Source organism: Mus pahari, chromosome X (genome assembly GCF_900095145.1).
Source record: "Mus pahari chromosome X, PAHARI_EIJ_v1.1, whole genome shotgun sequence".
NCBI classification, from domain to species: Eukaryota; Metazoa; Chordata; class Mammalia; order Rodentia; family Muridae; genus Mus; species Mus pahari.
This window is the reverse complement of record NC_034613.1, coordinates 11,680,187-11,687,125: the sequence shown is the minus strand read 5'-3', so window position 1 is coordinate 11,687,125 and position 6,939 is coordinate 11,680,187.

Genomic DNA, 6,939 nt, shown 5'->3' with positions numbered 1-6,939 from the left:
TTGATGGGAAACCAAACACATGTTCACAGCAAATGCAACAACCCTATGTGTGTGGGACTTAAAAATTCCACTGGTGGACCTGGTATTGTAGCTCAGTGGTAAAGCATATGTTTATCATGAAAAAACTGTCCAGGTCCAACTCTAACATCAAAAATCAAGCAAAAATCTGTGGTAAATTGAACACGTAGAGCTAGGAATGCAGCTTATTGGTAGAGCACTTCCATCATGCATAAGGTCCTCAATAACTCAAAAATATTTTAACTGTCTATAAATAAGCATTTATAAAAATGCAGTTAAAGTATCTTCCCTATTTCCCCCTCCCATGCCATCTTGAAAGGAACTATTATCAAGTGTTATTATGGTAGATTCTTTATCTCTTTCATTCTTACAATACTCCATAAATATAGGTATTGTTTTATCAGTATGACCAGGGGGAAATGCCAAGTCCTTCTTGGCCATGTGGGAGGAATTATGTGACATGGTTTTCTGCCCCTGGAATAAAGCCAGCAGGGTGTGGGCCTCCAGGAATATTGAAGGTTGCTGGGTGTGAGGCTTGTTTTTATATATATATTCCTTTAGGAAATATTCTCCCTGCCAAGGTTATCAAGAACTATTCTCCTTACCAAGGTTATCAGGGAATGTTCTCTCTGTAAAGGTTAATGACTCCATGATAATCAGAGACAGAAAAATGGTGAAAGCTGAGACCTTCAGGACAGCCCTTAAAGTGGTGGGAAGGAACTCTGAAAACATTAGTTCAAAATATACATAAATTCTCAACTATGCAAAATATAAGGATGCAATATGAATTGAATAAGGAATTTCTCAGGCTTAAAAGAGCAGAGGCAGTTTCACTAGTGAGTCAGTCTGTGAGAAAGATACAAAGGCAGGCAGATACAAAGGCAGGCAGATTCCTGAGTTCAAGGTCAGCCTGGGACAGAGTGAGGTTAGGCCCAGGCATGGTAGGAATGGTGATCTCAGAGTAAGATACCACCCAGATAGCTTATTGTCTGTACTTACAAAGGCAGGCAGATCTCTGAATTCTTTTGCAATGTTAAGAAAGGAAAAAGAAAAACCAAGAATGTGCTCACTGTTTTTTTTTTTTTTCTTCTAAGAATCAGGGGTGCTGGGGTCAGGGGATGCTGATTCATGGGATAATCAAAGGGAACCGGGAGTAAATGACAGAATTGACATGTATATAAAAGACTGGGCCTTGGTTTGTGAGAACTGAGCTATCTGGAGAAGCTGTCTGGAGATCTCTAGACAAAGCTGTTTTGAGCAGAACACAGGCCATTTAACTTTGAGGCATTCTTTCCTCGCTCCCATACACCCCTTCCTCGGAGGCCCTCCTCAAGCTAAGGCTGTTCCTTGGCAGGAAAACTAGAAACCTAGCTAAGTTGAGAGTACTAATGGGCATAAGTTACAAGATTAAGACTCATTCATCTTTCTCATTCCAGAACTGAGTGCTTCTATCATGGGCATAGCTAGGTGACTGGAGAGATGACTTGGGATTTGGTTTAGATGTCAGCATGAAGTCCTTTGTCAAGCCTTTGTTTCTTTCTAGTGAAACTGCTTTAGTCAGTATTTGCCTGAATAACTTATGCCTAACCTCATAATCACCCTCTCAACAATTTTTGTAATGGTAAAGTCTGACATTTATTAAGACTTTAGTATCTGTACTTTATGTGATGTGATGTGTGTCTCATGTAACCCCATAAACTCCCTCTGAGAAGGTAATAATAATAGTCTCATTTTTCAGATGAGAAGACAGAGGTACAAAGTCATTAGGTAGTTTGTTTAAAGGCATACAACCAAAAGGGAAGATGTCTGAGTCTAAATGCTGCACTGTGCTTATGAATACAGTTCCTTACTACCTAAAGCTAGGTTGGTTGCCTTCTGAAAGGAAATTAGTCTTTGTCTTGTACTGTGTTGCTTGTGATATTAATTGGCTGACAAAGTCATTGACTCTTCTGATGTGGATTCATTTGGGGGAAATAAGGTGCATGACAGATACCAGCAATCTTACCATTGAAATATGTTTGAGGGACACTCTGAGAGCAAAGATTTGACTTAAAAAATTTAAATACACAATGTCTTACACGAGTATAATTAGTAAGCCACATTTGTTAGTTAATATTCTGATTATCTATTTCTGTGAAATATATTAGTCATACTTAACAAAAAAATAAACATTTTATTATGTTCATGAATCTATGGGTTGGTAAGTCACTCTGATGAATGGGAGTGGCTAAGATAGTTGTATGTGGAATGACTATATTCTAGAAAGTTCTAAACTTACATGTCTAACACTTAGTCTGGATGATCTGAAAATGGAAATGAAATGAAACCACTGGAACAAATACCACTTGCCACATCACACAACTTGGGCCTTGTCAGAACCAGATACCTCATAATATTCTGACAGTTTAGGTGATGGCTCAGAGTTCCAAGAGAGAAAGTTCCAGTAGACAGAGTGCAAACTGCATCATCACTTTGGACTGAGCCCTGAAAGCCACACAGAACCACTCCTGTTTCTAACAGTTCAATCAGTCATAAGCTTCCAAGATCACAAGATTTAAAGGTACCCTTACCATTGAAGAATAAAGAAAAGACAATATATTAGTGGAAGTGCTAAATCTGGGTGAGTTCTCTGGATACCTATGATGTTCATACCCACATGGTCTTCTGCTTGAGTTACGAATCCATAGGTTCATGAACATAATATAATATTCATTACCTTTGTTAGGTTTGACTTATAATACATTTCACAGAAATAGATGACCAGAATATCAACTAACAAATGTGACATCTGACAATGGGAATGTTAAAGAAAACATTAAATGTTAAAGTAGTAGAAAACTACTAGAGTTAGGGCCAGAGAGGTAGCTCAAAGGTTCCAGGAGACTCGAGGTTCCCTGCATACATATTCAGCAGCTCATATCTGCTTTTAACTCCAACTCTAGAAGATCTGATAATGGTAATTTTCTGGCTTCTGTGAGTACTGCACTCATGTGCACAATCCCTGACATCCCCATATTCACACAATTTCAAAACAATTACCAGAGTTCTTTTTTTCCCAATAAAAACCTTCACTGAGTTATAGAAAACCTGAATTATTGCAGAAAGCTAAGACTTTTGGCTTCAGTAGATCAACGAGGTAACTTACAACTGTAAACTGCATCACAGTGGTGCCCAATGATTTAAGTTTGCTCTATTGGAACATCTTGGATATCCGAAGAACCCCCCTTCGATTAAGCACCTCAATTAATACAGATGTGTTGCCCTTTAATTATTCTTCATGAAAGTGGAGACTACTCAACTGACAGCTTCCTTTACCCTGTTTCTTCACTTCTTTCTAGGTATCACCATAACTTGGGAGAATTTACATACTTCTTTTTTGTCAAAGCTGAAAAGAAGAATTTATTTCCTGTGTGAGAAATAAATAAGCCTTGCTCTATAATTTCTTATTGGCCAGGAAGCAGAGATCTGACTGAGGAGATAAATGAGGAGACATTTCTTAGGGCAGAGTATATCAATATGTAATGTCACAACCTAGGTTGATAACTTGGCAGTAAATGTGACTGGTTATCAAGTAAACAGTTGTGTAACATATTTGTATTTGCTAGCTAGCAGATTTGTCATTTTGTAAACATCTAGCTTACTTTTTTCTTTGTCTTCTTTTTTCTCTTCTGAGACAGGCTGTGACGAAGAAGCTCAGGCTGGCCCCAAACTCAGTATTTTACTACCTCAGTTTCTTAAATGTTGGGATTACGGGTTTGTCCCACCACAAGAGGCTTTCATCAATCTTTCTGTAGGTTTAGTTATTCTATTTTTTTCAATTTAATTTTATTTACTTTTTTACTTATTCCCTCTATATCTTGCTCCCTGCCCCCTCCAAGTCACCCTCTCCCACATTCCCTTCCCACCTTCCCTCCTGTGAGTAGGTGGGGTACTCCTGGGCATACCCCTACCCTGGCACCCCAGGGAAGAATTCTAATTTTTTTTAAAAATTATTTTATTAGATATTTTCTTCATTTACATTTCAAGTGCTATCCCGAATGTCCCCTATACCCTTCCCCCTGCCCTGCTCCCTTCACTCCCACTTCTTGGCCCTGGCTTTACGCAGACACTATTGCATATGCCAGCAAGATTTTGCTGAAAGGACCCTGATATAGCTGTCTCTTGTGAGGCTATGCCAGTGCCTGGCAAATACAGAAGTGGATACCCACAGTCATCTATAGGATAGAACACAGTTCCCATATCCAAACAGGGAAATAACTAAAATACTGTATCATGGACTTGAACTCTAAGTGGGAGAGCTGTAGAAAATCAAAAAGGGAACTCTTTTCCTGGAGTATGATGGTACAGATCAGTATCTCCCAAGCTTAGCCCATCATGGCAGTAAAAAAGAGTACTTTATCTAGGTCCAGAAAAAGTAAATCTTATTGAAATCTGCCTAGAGTGGACATTGCAGCACTTAAAAAGAAGGGGATTGTCTTCTAAGTTTCGTGTGGACATGCCAGAGAGCTAAGTGCAGTTCAGGGCCATTTGATAACATACTTTTAAAAACCTAGAAAGACAGTAAGCGTGAGCATACCACACTGTGGTTACACGATGTGGTAGCACTAATGGGAGCCATGAGCCACACTCTTTTGAGTTCAGAAGCTTTCTGTCCTTTCTTCCTTCTGTTCCTCTTTACAGATAGTGATGAAAGCAACAGGACTAAATCTGAACATCTGGGAGTAGTTTTCCATTCTCAGAGATTTCCCACAACATTGTCCTGATTATAGCAATGTGTTCAAAACAATATTCGATTTCAAAGATAGTCAGAATTTTATGAGGACTGGGATCATAAAATCCTCTTTAAAACCACGGACAATATATTGCATTTAGGTAAGAGAATGTCATTGTTTTTGGAAGCATCCTGATGATGAGATCTAATGTTATCAACTTATTCTAAAATGGTTTGGCAAACAATAAGAAACATGTAGAGAGAATGGTAAAACAAATCAGACAAAATATAAGCCTTTGTTGATGGCTGTTATAGTATCTAGTGCAATAGTTCTCAACTTGACCAATGCTGTGACCCTTTATTACAGTTCCTCATGTCGTGGTGACTAGCAACCATAAAATTATTTTTGTTGCTACTTCATAGCTACACTTTTGCTACTATTATCATTGTAATGTAAATATCTGTGTTTCTAATGGTCTTAGGTAACTCTTGTGAAAGGGTTGTTTGACCTTCTCCAAAGGAGTCTCCACCCACAGGTTGAGAACCACTGCTCTACTGCCTTTTGGCACACTTGTTAAATATTCATAAGATTAAAGAGTCATCCTCTAGCAAGCATGAATGTTCATCTCTACCTAACATACTCATTCCTTTCCAGTGGGAAGCAATCATGTTTTGTGGGGCCATTTAGCCATGCTGATCAAAATTATTACCAAAATTAATTCCAAATTATTTCTGATGGCATGTTCAACTTTGCTTAACAGAAGAGATGAGCCTTGCTTGGAGCTTCATGGACAATAATGTGTTTCTGTGACCTGGAAAAAGAAAAGTCACCTGAACTTTCATGGTTAGTAGATTCAGTCCGGTTTCAGAAAACTCTGAATGTGATAGCTATAGGTCATTTACAACAGTGAATACCAAAAGGGGCTATAAAAAGTTTTAGAAATTTTAAATTTTGATATAATTTCAAATGTCAGTGTCATTTACAGATGCTTGACTTGGATTCACTAAAAGCTTATATTTTATCCTTTCTCTCTCTCTCTCTCTCTCTCTCTCTCTCTCTCTCTCTGTGTGTGTGTGTGTGTGTGTGTGTGTGTGATATGTGTGAGTATGCATGCACATTTGTTTGTTGTTTTTATTACTATTGTTTTCTGAAACATTTTACATTATCTCATCTGGATGATGAGAACACAACGAAATAATAATTTAACAACTTGTCATTGTTAGAGCCAACCTTGAATACTAAATTCAGAATTAGAGAGTGGAAAGTATTCTGCTTCTTTGGCATAACAAATGAAGGACATCATGCTCAAAATCTTGTTACATAAAAGTAGCAAAGAAAAAAAAACATGGGGTGAAAGCAAGAAGTATGTATGTCCAAAGCAGTAAAAGACAATGGGCCCAAATACTGACACAGTCTTAAAATTAGAAAAGTTCCTATAATTTATTTGAATCTTCAACTTAAACTCAATGCAGTTCAATATCTTTCTCCATAATAAATAACATTTTATTCATACTGTTTCTTTTTATATTATTATTATTATTATTATTATTATTATTATTATTATTATTATTATTATTTTGGTTATTTGAGACAGGGTTTCTCTGTGTAGCCCTAGCTGTCCTGGAACTCACTTTGTAGACCAGGCTGGCCTCGAACTCAGAAATCCGACTGCCTCTGCCTCCCAAGTGCTGGGATTAAAGGCGTGTGCCACCATGCCTGGCTCATACTGTTTATTTAAAAGATGTGATTGTCCACTAAATTCCATATGCCGAACGAAAGAGAACAGAACACTACAAACTGTGACCTAGCTTCAAACATCAGAGACCAGCATTTCTAAATTGTAGGAGCCAAAAAAGTCCAGAAGAAATGGGGCTCACATTCCAATGCAGGGCACACAGTCCATGCCACTCAAAGGCAGTCTTATGACTATTTTATAAACTTGTCACACTGCACAATTATGCCTCAGCATTTCCATGGGGCCTGATGTGGCCACAGTCACCACCCATTCAGTCATGTTCTTTGTTACTTCCCATGAACACTCCTCAGACATTTTTTATTGTTAATTTCACACCTAGTAACTTCAAACATGCAGTTATGGTGGTCAGAAATTATTTCAGGACCTTATAGGGTATGGGCAGAGATGCTTTCTTTTGGGGGGCTCCAGGAGAGAATCTATTTGTCTCTATCTCCAAGTTTCCACTTGTTGCTT